A 13663-nucleotide genomic window follows, 5' to 3' on the forward strand; every position below is an offset into this window, starting at 1 on the left:
TTCCGGGGCCGATTCTCCCCCCCGGGCGGGGCTAGGAGCGCTGTCCCGTGCGTCACGGCGGCGCGACCTTGATGATGGTCGTCAAGGCCGCACGTCAAGCGTCACGCCGGCTGATGCGGCCGATGACGTCAGCCGTGCATGCGCAGGTTGGACAATGCCAACCCGCGCATGCGCAGTTGCCGTCTTTTCCCTCAGCCGCCCGGCAAGACATGGCGGCTTGATCTTTGGGGGCGGCGGAGGGAAAAGAGTGTGGCCCGCGATTGGTGGGCACCGATAGTGTGCCTATGCTCCCCTTGGCACGGCCGTGATACTGCCGTGCCAATCGGGCCTCCAGATGCCCCAAACGGGCATCTGCTGCCCGTTTCACGCCGGCAGTGAGCAGGTGTGTTTGCTGCCGTGTTGAAACGGGCATGAAGGCCCGGCTGCTCGGCCCATTGGCCTCGGAGAATCGCCGCTCACCTTAAAAAACGGCGATCGGCGATTCGAGGCATGGGTCGGGCGTGGGGGGGGGAGAATAGCAGGAGGGCGTGAAAAATGTCGTGAGGCCCTCCCGCTATTCTCTCACCCGGCGTGGGGGGCGGAGAATCGCGCCCATTGACTGGAAGTCATGCCAGTACATCAGACATTCTTATCTTTTTTTAATTGATATTTTCTTTCCCCTTCCACCACCCTTTCCCCTCTGTGTTTTGTCTGTGTGTGTCAGTGTGTGTAGAGAGTGGGATGAGTTAGAAAGTGGGGGTTGGGAAAGTGTCAGCACAGTGGCACAGTGATCAGCATTGCTGCCTCACAGGACTGTTAAACACAGGGCTAAATCGCTGGCTTTGAAAGCAGACCAAGGCAGGCCAGCAGCACGGTTCAATTCCCGTATCAGCCTCCCCGAACAGGCGCCGGAATGTGGCGACTAGGGGCTTTCACAGTAACTTCATTTGAAGCCTACTTGTGACAATAAGCGATTTTCATTTCATTTCATTTCAGGGCCAGGGACCAAAGTTCAATTCCAACCTCGGGCAACTGTCTGTGTGGAGTTTGCACATTCTTCCCGTGTCTGCATGGGTTTCCTCCCACAGTCCAAAGATGTGCAGGTTAGATGGATTGGATATGCTAAATTGTCCCTCGGTGGGATTACAAGGATAGGGTGGGGGGGGAAAATCGGGCCTGGGTTCCGCGAGTCAGTGCAGTCTTGATGAGCTGATTGACCTCCTTCTGCACTGTAGGGATTCTATGATTTCTATGAAATGGGTAGTAGATAGTCAGTTATATTTTTTGTCCATTTAATTATAATACTGTACATAATACAAGGTTACTTGTGTTTTAAAGTTACAAACCTGGTGACTGTAGTTATTGAGCTCAACTAAGGACCTCGGGTATTTTAAATAAAATCTAATTTCACCTGTGTTGCGATACCGAGTCAAGTGGGGCTGGAATTGGCCGCGTACTAGCCCAGGGGGTTGTGACAAAATCCATGCAGTGTCATAGATCAGGCCCATTCCTGTTGGCTTCCTCCCAGATCTAATGATCACCAATAAATACTTGAATGGTTTCAATTAATAAAACAACAGATTTGCTGATATTAAATCTGCCTCACACAGGTTGCCTTGATACAAGTTGTTTCAAACGAAGGCACTGAGTAATATTCCAATAACAGGAAGAGGGAACTTAATTGGCCGTAAAGCAATTGGCGGCATGCAGCACAGTAGTTAGCACTATTGCTTCACAGCGCCAGGGTCCCAGGTTCAATTCCCACTTGGGTCAGAGTCTGCTCGTTCTCCCCGGGTCTGTGTGGGTTTCCTCCAGGTGCTCCGGTTTACTCCCACAAGTCCCGAACGATGTGCTTCTTAGGAGAATTGGACATTCTGAATTCTCCCTCCGTGTACCCGAACAGGTGCCGGAATGTGGTGACTAGGCTTTTCACAGTAACTTCATTGCAGCGTTAATGTAAGCCTATTTGTGGCATTAATAAAGATTATTATTATGGACATAGAAGTTTGTGAAAGATGCTATATAAATTCTTTCTGTCCCACTTTGCACATGGAAAAGTGTGCAGATGTTACAAGATTTGTTTAACATTTCAGCAATTGTAAAAGTTAAGAGCCAGCGAAAAGGTTAAAAAGCTCTTTTGTTTCAGTGACTCTGGTGTCTGGTTAATATAGCTCACTCCCTCTGTCAGGATTCCTTCAGGGAAAAAAAATCATTTCTAATTTTAAACAGCTATACTTGGCCTCAGTTTTAAAAAGGAAACTTCTGTCAATTGCCCGAAAGTTTATGAAAATCTATTTGCACTTTAAATTGCTGCTAAGTAGTTTACTTTATCTTTTATCACCTCACATTATCCACAATGTAACATGACTCTGGGAGACTGACACCAATTCATAAATTATAAACCTTTCCCAGTGGTGTTAGAATTGTAAATGCAATTGTAAACGCAATTATGTATAAGAACCCAAAATGGATTGTGAAGTGGCACTCTGATCTGGCTGTCCAGCACTGCACATACACACTTACCCAAAAGCATATAAATACACACACACTCATATATTCTACACACACACACACACACACACACACACACTCTGCACAGCTAGAGAAAAAGCATGACAGAAACTTTGAGAGACTAGAATCATTGAATCATAGAATCCCTACAGTGCAGAAGGAGGCCATTTGGCCCACTGATCCATGTTCCACCTATCCCTGCAATCCCATAACCTAACCTTCCCATCCCTGGACACTAAGGGGCAATTTAGCATGGCCAATGCACCTACCCGGTACATCTCTGGACTGTGGGAAGAAACAGGAGCACCAGGAGGAAACCCATGCAGACACATTGAGACCGTGCAAACTCCACACAGACAGTCACCCAGGGTCAGAATTGAACCAGGGTCCCTCGAGCCAAGAGGCAGCAGTGCTAATCACCATGCTACCGTGCTGCCCCTCACTGTGCTCAATATTATACACTGTACAGGGGGCGGCGGCCCTGGACTCGGACACTTGCCCTCATTTTGTTTAAGAAGCACGTTTTCAGATCTGATTGATATGAACACAGCTCATCATAAACAAGGAGACATAAACAAGGAGACAATCTTGGGAGTGTATTCATAATGGTCAACATTATGTACAAATGTTTAACCGCCGTACCCACATCAAACAACTGCATCTTCTTGACATTTCTAACCCTGTCACTAAGTCTTGCTGCATCCCCAAATTCACAGTAGAGGTGGAGATGGCATCCTGATTGCCACGCCTTGTGACGAAAAGGCAACAGATCCCCAGGACCTGCCGGCCTACATCCTCGCATTTAAAAAAAAGTTATCCGCGGAGACAGTAAAGGCACTGTTTATGATTTTACAACATTCCCGCCCACCGTCAAAAAAGTTGACAGTGAATCTGCCCGGCAGCCACTTAGCGCTCCTAATGGTGCAGCACGGTGGCGCAGTGGGTAGCACTGCTGCCTCATGGCACCGAGGTCCCAGGTTCGATCCTGGCTCTGGGTCACTGTCCGTGTGGAGTTTGCACATTCTCCCCGTGTTTGCGTGGGTTTCGCCCCCACAAGCCAAAGATGTGCAGGGTAGGTGGGTTGGCCATGTTAAATTGCCCCTTCATTGGAAAAAATGAATTGGGTACACTAATATAACAAAAAAAAGAGAGCTGGATATATATTTGAAAGTGATTAATTTAGAGGAGGACAGAGATTTTTAAAAAAAAAATGTTTTTATTGGATTTTTGCACAGCGTATATTTTGCCGGTATGTACACAGGAGATGATATATCTATATACATATAAGTAGGCCTCCGTTTGTGCCGGCGAGGCACTTCAGGAGGGCAATCCATGAGTGGATCTGGTGCCGGTGTTGCCCCTCACTTCTCCCGGTCGGAGTTCGCCACCGTTGTCTTCTCGTGCGTGCTGCCGCTTCAGCCGGCCGAGGAGGATAGGGCTGGGGAATGGGACTAGCTGGGCTAGTTATTCTTTTGGAAGCTGGTGCAGACATATTTGGCCGAATGGTCTCCTTCTGTACTGTAAATAACAATAACTAATATAAAGGACAGATCCCCCCCCCCCCCCCCCCCCCCCCACCAGAATGTTTTCCCGTGGTGGAGGCAGACCGTCTCTGGTCCCGGTGACGTCTACGGTGTTTTGTGTGGCTTGCCCAGTCCCCTGCGGGGGCGGGGAGGAGGGGGTCACCTTGGGCAGGACCGGAAGATCCCGCTGGCAAAAAGGGCCGGAGAATCCCACCCTAAGTTCATAAAGTTCCCCGCTCAGCAGTAAATTAACCCCTTGGAATCTGTGGAAATGTTGCTTCCCTCAGATCCACACTGCAAACAGCAGAGAGCTGGGGTGTGCGAGGAAAACAATCCTCCAGGAATAGTCACTACTGAATGATAAACAACTTGCGCTCCATATATACACACAGTGTCACCACTGTGATGGAAAGTTTGTAAAGGTGAATATGATAGGCAGATTATAGAGCAAACAAAAATTACAAAATAAAACCTCACAGGAGGAAGTTTGACAGATGGCACAACGTCTGCCTGTTTGTGAATGTATGACAACCAGATGACAAGCTGTAAGAATGTGCAACAGTGGTAGTCAAGACATGTCACCTCTTAACTACACAGCTCAAAGCCACAGCCACGTTGAATTGGCACACAATGTGGAGAGTGGCTTTGCAGGTTTTCAAAGTGGGATCTCAAGAATCTATTGGTGCTTTCAAGGGGAATGTTAAGGTTTCCCCTGGATCATCAGCTTTACTAATCTGCTTTCATTGATTTGACATCTTGGATCTCTGCCCCTGAAGAACAGAGTGCAGTCGTGGAAGGATTCACAGGCTGAATAACAATCTGACAGGCTGCAACATGAGTGTTCATCCAATGGAGGTAACCATCCATATCTCAGTCAATGGGGATGGCTTTGGGAGGGGTTGGGCGTTAGTTTTGTACCACAGGAGATTTATGGGCTCCCACAATCCATACACTTGGAAGGAGACAACTGTACCCACTGGACCCTATTGGATGTCAGAATTCCACTCACTGGGACCACCCGGAGCGGAGTTAGAACCACAGGACCTTTCGACTCAGGGGTGGGGATAGCTATCACTGGAACCGAACATTCCCAACACTGACCTCTCCCCATGCCTATTCTAACAAACTGCAGGCTGGGTTGAAGATAGTCCGCGGCCCAGCAGATGGCTTTTGCCGCCTCGTGGTGGTGTCATTTCAACGTGCTTTCATCCACCGTGAGGAAAAGCAGATTGCCACAGGCACTACACTTGATAGCGAGATGCACATTAACATATAAAAAATAGTCCTGCTTGTAATCATGTTAATGATCATTAGAAATTAAACATAAATAGTTCAGATGGTACACTAGTTGGCAGTGACATGAAACGTAGCGTTTATCCCACACTTAAGGAGAATCTAACTAGTTCAGGATTGTGGAAAGTTATTTGACTTCCTTTCTGGCATATATTCCATATTTTGAAAGCAAGCAGCAGAGAACTCCCCCGCCCGCCCCCGGCCCCACTTTAATCTAACCAAGGATTCCTGTAATACTGAAAAATGGTGACAGTGCAATCTGAAACATGTGGTCATTTTCACTCGGGCTCCCACAATTGTGATATTCAAATCCACCCACCGCCTGGTTCCTCCTTATTCCTGTAACCTCCTCTAGCCCCACAACCCTCCGAGGTCTTTTTCACTCCTCTAATTCTGGCCGGTTTTCCATCGCTCCACCATTGGCAGCCGTGCCTTCAACTGCTTAGGTCCCAAGCTCGGGGAATTCTCCCCTTAAACCTCTCAGTCCTCAATCCCCTTTCAGATAAATGCTCCTCAAAACCTACCTTCTTTGACCAAACCTTTTGCCATCTGTCCACTATATTTCTACGTGGCTTGATGTTAGATTTTGTTTGATAATCGCTTTTGTGAAGCGCCCTGGGATGTTTTATTAGATTTCCGATGCTACATAAACACGAGCTGTTATTGATTTCCTTCTCCCGGGGAATGTTCTCCAATCGAGTGCTCCTGAACTTGGGAGTGCTGATCGACAACTCCTATCAGGAACCGTCAAAAATGATGGTTACCGAAGCAGTGGAATCCTATCAAGTACTGTCATAAACTATAATACATCTTTTGGATGTATAAAGCAAGGCCTCTCAGATGGGTGCAACAGATCCCATGATACTACTTTAAAGAAGAGAAATTAGTTCTCCCTGATGACCTGGTCAGTATTTATTCCGCAGTAAACATCACTGAAAACAGATTCGCTGTTCGTTATCACATGGCTGCGTGTGGAATCTTGCTGTGTACACACTGGCTACCACATTTCTGACATTACTTTTTTAAAAATAAATTTAGAGTACTATTTTTATAAATTTAGAGTACCCAATTCATTTTTTCCAATTAAATGGGCAATTTAGCGTGGCCAATCCACCTAGTCTGCACATCTTTGGGTTGTGGGGGCGAAACCCACACAAACACAGGGAGAATGAGCAAACCACACGACAGTGACCCAGAGCCGGGATCAAACCTGGGACCTCGGCGTCGTGAGGCAGCAATGCTAACTACTGCGCCACCGTGCTGCCCATTTCTGACATTACTTGTCAAGCGCATTGACTTTATACAACACAGAAACAGGCCATTCGGCCCAACGAGTCTTTACAAGTGTTGGGCAGCACGGTGGCACAGTGGTTAGCACTGCTGCCTCACAGCTCCAGGGTTCCAGGTTCAATTCCGACCTCGGGTGATGGCGTGGAGTTTGCACTTTCTCCCCATATCTGCGAGGGTTTCCTCCGGTTTCCACCCACTGTCCAAAGAAGTGCAGGTCAGGTGGATTGGCCATGCTAAATTGCCCTTAGTTTCCTGGTGTTACCGAGTTGTGGGGATAGGGTAGAGGCATGGCCCTGGGTAGGGTGCTATTTCCAAGGGCCACTGCAGACTTGATGGGCCGAATGGCCTCCTTCTGCACTGTAAATTCTATGAACTATGATTATGCTCCAGACAAGCCTCCTCCTACTCATCTCGATATCTCAGCCCTATCAGTACATCCTTCTATTCCTTCCTCTCTCATGTACTTATCGAACTTCCATTAAATCTATACAAGCTTTTCGCCTCAACCACTCACTGTGGCAGTGAGACCCACATTCTCACCACTCTCTGGATAAAGCCATTTCTCCTGAATTCCTTGCTGAAATTACATTGGGATCCCACTATAATGCACTCCATATCTCAAGCCCACATTATAGGTGAGACCACAGTATTTCACAGCTGTGCCTAGTGCTCAGATTTGACTGCACCAATACCTGGGCCAATATTGTGTGTTTATTCCTACAGTTTCCAGTCCGTGTACACCAAAATAAATGAATAAAGCAGGTGCTTTCAATTTTTCTTTTTTTTAAATGGATGTCCAGCTTTGTAGTGGACAGAGACTTGTAGTCGCAGTTGCAAAATGCATATTGTGGGGTGCAAGGCATTATACTAAAATTAACGCTGATGTGGAAGTTATAATGAACTCTGGACTATTCATGACTGCATGATACCAAGTTCCACACTATATCAAACTGCCTTATACCGAGTTCCACACTATAGTAAACTATGTTATACTGGGTTTCGGGCTATTCTGGACTGCATTTTACCGAGTTATAATGGATTGTGTTATAGCAGGAACACAATTTATTAGTGAGTATCTTATATTTATGGTCCTTAACATGACTAAACCTTAAAAGGTATTTCACTGGCAGTGAAAAGCTTTGTGACATTCTGAGGTTGCTCAAGGCACCATATATTTACAAGTTATTTCTTTCTATAATCTTATTCCTGTAAAAATAACTATCAACAAAGTCAGCAGGTACACCTTGGAGCTGTTTGTGCAATAACCCTCTCCCCCATCTCTCCACTACTTTAAGGTGGGTGTAGTATAAAGACACCCCATTAGAAATGGATTTGTTTGCTGGATGTCCTTCAACATTCACAGATGGAACGACATCGGCCACACTTGTGTATGTTAAATGGGTTAACTCCTCTGTTAAAATACTAGATAAACAATGCCAACCCTGTGTCCCAGTTGAACATTTCCCAACAACAATACCTACATGTGTTATTTACTCCAACAGTAACCAGCCAAGGTTGAGCAAAGATAACAAGACCAAGGCTGAAGAAACATCAAGCCTGTCCTATAGTCTAACTAATTTGAATTTCTCCAATAATACATTGTGCTTGTAGCTATTTTGACATCACAGAAAATGTACAACACGTTAACTCTAACAAGAGTTACAAAAGGAAAATTTCTGGCAGTAATCTCACCTTTGAGTCAGAAGGTTGTGGGTTCAGGTCTTCTTCAGAGACGTGAATACATATCCCGGCTCAGTGCAGCACTGAGGACGTGCTAGACTGTCGGAGGGGCACGACTGAGGATATATTTAACCGTTGGAGGGTAAGTACTGAGGGAACACTGCACTATTGGAGGATCAGTGATGAGGGAGCGTAGCACTATCGGAGGATCAGTACTGAGGGAGCGCTGCAATGTCAGGGGGTCAATACTGAGGGAGAGCTGCAATGTCAGAGGGTCAGTACTGAGGGAGCGCTGCACTGTCAGAGGGTCAGTACTGAGGGAGTGCTGCGCTGTTGGAGGGTCAGTACTGAGGGAGTGCTGCACTGTCAGAGGGTCAGTACTGAGGGAGTGCTGCTCTTTCGGAGGGTCAGTACTGAGGGAGCGCTGCACTGTCAGAGGGTCAGTACTGAGGGAGTGCTGCACTGTCAGAGGGTCAGTACTGAGGGAGTGCTGCACTGTCAGAGGGTCAGTACTGAGGGAGTGCTGCTCTTTCGGAGGGTTAGTACTGAGGGAGTGCTGCACTGTCAGAGGGTCAGTACTGAGGGAGTGCTGCACTGTCAGAGGGTCAGTACTGAGGGAGTGCTGCACTGTCAGAGGGTCAGTACTGAGGGAGTGCTGCACTGTCAGAGGGTCAGTACTGAGGGAGTGCTGCTCTTTCGGAGGGTTAGTACTGAGGGAGGGCTGTCTTTCAAATAAGATGATAAACCCATGTCGGTTCTGCTATTCTGCCCTCTATTGTGAAGGTTAAAAAAAAACATTCCACGCTTTTGAGAAAGAACAGGGGGAATTGCTCCATGTGTTCTGACCAATATTGATCTTCAACGAAAATCACTTAAAACAGCTCATCTAACTATCATCACGTTGTTCCCAGTGGAAGCCTGGTCTTACGCAAATTGTCTGCTGCATTTCCGACATGACAAACAGTGACTACACTTTAAAAGTATTTCATTGGCTGGAAAGCGCCGTGGGACAACCCGAGGTTGGGAAAGGTGCCGTAGAAATGCAGCTTATTTCTTTGGGAGGTTTATATGATCCCCAATGACAGTTGCTGTGTCGGAGTGGCATTATTGGCACTTCTCAGCCCCCTTCCCCCCCGCATAAAACTAACAGCAGATTTGGTGTATATATAGCGAGCATCATAAATAGCCGTGCTGAGCTGTTAAAAAGAAGCAAGGTAAGGTAGCTCGGAGGGTTAATTATTAAACAGCAGCTGCACTTTACATGATATTAAGTCTGGCTCTCAGTAACTCCATACAATACTTCAGAAACCTGACACAAGCCTGGAAACTCAATGCTCCTTGTAAACGTAGCTGCTCCCTCGTTTAAAGAATAAAAATTGCTTTGCTAATGAATAAGAGGTGGAACCGTGTGAGTTTAATTTGACTGAGTGACACTTGTTTGAACTGAATTTTAAACGAGAAAAGTAGTTTGTTTTTTCTACTTACATCAGCAGAGCCCCGGGGGTTTGCTTCCTGCTATTTGCTGATCCTTTGAGGGCAGATGTTTTTAACAGGTTTTTTTTTTTGTTCCCCCGCCCTCCCCCCTTTGCTAAAGACGAAGTTATGTTTTAGCACATTTTCCTCGCGTTGCTGGTAGCCATCTGAATAAAGCTGTGTGGGGGGACCACAGTTCAGCCCTAATGATCAGCAGTTCTGTGTGTTTCTCTCTCACACACACACACACACAAACATGTTTGAAAGGCTGATCTCTCACTCTGTGTGTGTGTGTGTGTGTGGTTTTGGGCAGGGTTAATTGCAGAAACAGCGCCCAATCAGAAACTAGGGTGTGTTGTAACTGACGTTTCCTAGCCCCTTGTCAAGCAAGTTAAAAGTTATCATGAGCAGGGTGGGAGTTACATATATTTATTTAATTTTAAAAATAAATAAATATCTCCATCCTGGCAACTTGACAGCCTTGTCCGTGTATTTCTTAAGTGGAAGTTTCCAGAACCTGTCCAAGGAATTTGATTCATGAGCTTGCAATGATGTCACCAGTTGTACAAGTTAAAACAGCCACAAAGTGTGTTCCCTCGTTGCAACTCTACCTTGCCCACAACAAGCCTTGCAGAACCTCAATGTTCTGGGGGGGGGGGGGGGGGAGATGGAAAAGGTCTCCGATCATTATTCTGTTCACTGCAGCGTGGATAACTCTAGGCGCTGTTTATTTATTTTTTTAAATTTCTGCCCAATCGAAAAGGAGATAGCCTCCAGTCAGGATGAATGGCTTCATTTCTGATTGCACCGAGAGAAAAAAACGCGGAGATACCTTGTCATTTGTTCCACAGTCCCCTGCCAAACTGCAGCTGAAAATAAAACTCAAAACATCTGCTGATGCACAAAACAGAGAGCTGTGTTTGTGTGTCCGCGCTACCCGGAATTCCTTCCAGATAGCCCCCTCTGGTATGCTGCAATTGCCCTTTAAACCCGCTGTCAGGAAGATCCCGTCACACAGCTGGCATAAAGAGGAATAAAAACACTTGCATTTATATAGCACCTTTCACAGCCTCAGGACAACTCAAAGTGTAGTCGCCTATATAATGTAAGAAACACAGCAACCAATGGGTCACAGCCAGATGCCACTAACAACAAGGTGATAGTGATCAGTGATATTGGTTAAGGGAACAATTGGGCCCAAAACGCCAGGCCTGGCCTGCCTTTGAAATTCCCTTCCAATTTTCCTCCTAAGGCAGATTTATTTTGTCTGTTTCCATAGCTCATAATTGCAGGAACAGTTAGCGGCACGGTAGCACAGTGGTTATCGCTGTTGCTTCACAGCTCCAGGGTCCCAGGTTCGATTCCCGGCTTGGGTCACTGTCTGTGCGGAGTCTGCACGTTCTCCCCGTGTCTGCGTGGGTTTCCTCCGGGTGCTCCTGTTTCCTCCCATAGTCGAAAGATATGCAGGTTAGGTAGATTGACCATGCCAAATTGCCCTTCGTGTCCAAAAAGGTTAGCTGGGGTTACTGGGTTACGGGATGGGGTGGAGGTGTGGGCTTAGTTAGGGTGCTCTTTCCAAAAGCCGGTGCAGATTCGATGGGCCAAATTACCTCCTTCTGGACTGTAGATTCTATGAGGTCACTAGTCTGTTGCCAGAGACTTAGAGCTTGAGGGATGCTACTCCACATCAAGGGTGGCTGACTAGGAGTCTCTCCTGCTCTTTGCATATTTGGAAGGCTTTTCAGGTCAACCTACTGCAGTGTTATGATCGCATTTTCCTTGGCCATCTTGGGGTGACACTCAAATCCAGAGCTTCTGGCTCAGAGGCAGGGGACACTCCTATCTTTGAAATAGAAACATGGGATGTTTGACATGAGAAGGTGGGAAGAGCCCTGGTTTAACCTCTCACCTGGCAATGCAGCATTCCCTCAGAACTATACTGGGAATGTCAACCGAGATTCTAGGCTCGGGTGTATGGAGTGAGTCTTGAACCCACAACCTTCTGACTCAAGAGGTGAAAGTGCTACTCATTGAGCCCCATAGCTGACACCACGACCTTGCACTCTGGAAGTTAGTAGAAAGATATCAATCATGGGTTCCTGCTCGCGTTCATTATTTAATGACATTTGCTGAAATTGGACATGAGCCAATATAGGTCATGAGGATGATGGGTGAATGGGCTAACAGAGAAAAAGGCCTTTCACCCGATCCAGTCTATGTTAGTCTCTACTCTTGCAAATAGTTCTAATCTTATTTATCTTCCCCGTTCCCTTATTCCTTTAAGCACTTTTCTTTATCCATCTATCCTATACAGAACTGATGTTTAAAAATATTTGTTCATGAAATGTGTACATAGCTGACAAGGTCCGAATTATCCTTGTGATGGTGGTGGTGAGCTGCCTTCTTGGCTCCCTGCTCCCTGTGTGGTGTAGGCACACTTGCTGTTAGGAAGGGAGTTCTAGGATTCTGCCCAGCGACAATGAAGAGGTGAAGGTGGACAGTTTCTGTCCCAACCACTAACAAAGTGAATCCCACATCCTCACAACTCCCATGTGCGAAAAGCTTCCCCTGGGAAAAGAGATTTCTTTCCGTTCCTGTATGAGTGACATTGAAATTGTTGTAAAAAGATTTTCTGACACCATATTTACAGCAGAATTAGAAACCTGTTATATTTCCATGTCATCAGAATGGGTACAAACTACATCCTGTGCTACTTCAGAAATATTGCCTTGGCATCTTAAACCTCCACCTGAGGAAGGATAGACAGGATCCCAGTTTAATGTCTCAACTGGTAGATGGCCATTCGATCCATCCCAGTTCAGTACTGGACACAGAGAGTCAATCTAGATTTTGGATTCAAGTTTCTGGAATGGAACATCTAAACTCTGAAATGTGCATCTCACCCATTGAACCATTCGTCAGATCATTCACATTGAGGTAATAAAGTGGAAAATAATAATGTTTAATGGAATACTCTCCATTTGGCTGTATGGATGCTGCTCCAGCACTTAGGAGGGTCAACACCATTCAGGATAAAAAAGCCCACTTTATTGGCACGCTGTCCACTGTTTTGAACTTTCACTCCCTCCACCATTGTGCACAGTTGCAGTTGTGTGAACTATCTACAGGATGCACTGCAGCAACTCACCAAGCCTCCTTCGACAGTACCTTTCAAACCCACGGCCCTACCACTTAGAAGGACAAGGTCAGCAGAAACAAGGGAACACCACTGCGATGAATGCAGGAATTTCAGATGTAATGTATTATATGTATTTGGCGCAGTGAGGTTTAAAAGCCTTGGTTAGTGGGACTTCAGGTGGCGGTTATGAGGGAGTAGGTCGCACATTTGCTGGCTCCCGTTTCGGTTGTACTTTTGGACCTTTCCCCTGACTTTTTTGCGCTTTTGAGCGCGGAACTGGAAAGCAATAGTACTCAGGCACAGGACCCATACACAATTGTATGGACCTAAGAAGCTGGAGGGACCGTAAACAGCAGAAGAAGTGGTCGAGTAAGGGCACGGTGGAGGCTGTGAGAGAGACCAATACTGCTGGTGTTCAGAGCAAATAGCCCACAGCCCAACCCACAATGGAGCAGCTGCTGCAGACTATACAGGAGGGCTTTTTGGCTTTGAACCATGACAACTTGGAGCCGATTCAGAAGTCGATTGATCGGATGGGAAAAAGGCTGGATGATCAGGCTGAGATGCTCCAGCATTTGGAGAAGTCAGTGGAAGAGTAGTCTGACTTTCAAACGGTGGCGGATGTGGAGATTCGGAGGCTGAGGGACCAGCAAAAAATGCTTCTGGAAAGGCTGTAGGACCTGGACAACAGATCTCGTCGGCAGAACGTGAGAATCGTGGGCCTCCCGGAGGGGGCAGAGGGGCTAGACGCTGCCGCATATGTGGAGGGTATGTT

At 46.6% G+C, this 13663-nt stretch overlaps 1 protein-coding gene across 8 annotated transcripts in view; it reads right to left on the reverse strand.

Moving 5' to 3' along the window:
* The window catches only part of mical2a (microtubule associated monooxygenase, calponin and LIM domain containing 2a), a 353275-nt gene extending 342675 nt beyond the window's left edge, over positions 1–10600 (reverse strand). For 7 of the 8 annotated variants that reach the window (XR_005461915.1, XM_038807967.1, XM_038807966.1 and 4 more), the window contains exon 1: positions 9762–10016. The gene's annotated coding sequence lies outside the window, so the exon portion shown is untranslated. Of the gene's footprint in view, positions 1–9761; positions 10017–10581 lie in introns of those variants that run through there. The other variant, XM_038807962.1, reaches the window with a different exon arrangement.
* Positions 10601–13663: the final 3063 nt, after the last annotated feature.

This window comes from Scyliorhinus canicula, chromosome 9, assembly GCF_902713615.1.
Source record: "Scyliorhinus canicula chromosome 9, sScyCan1.1, whole genome shotgun sequence".
Classification (NCBI taxonomy): domain Eukaryota; kingdom Metazoa; phylum Chordata; class Chondrichthyes; order Carcharhiniformes; family Scyliorhinidae; genus Scyliorhinus; species Scyliorhinus canicula.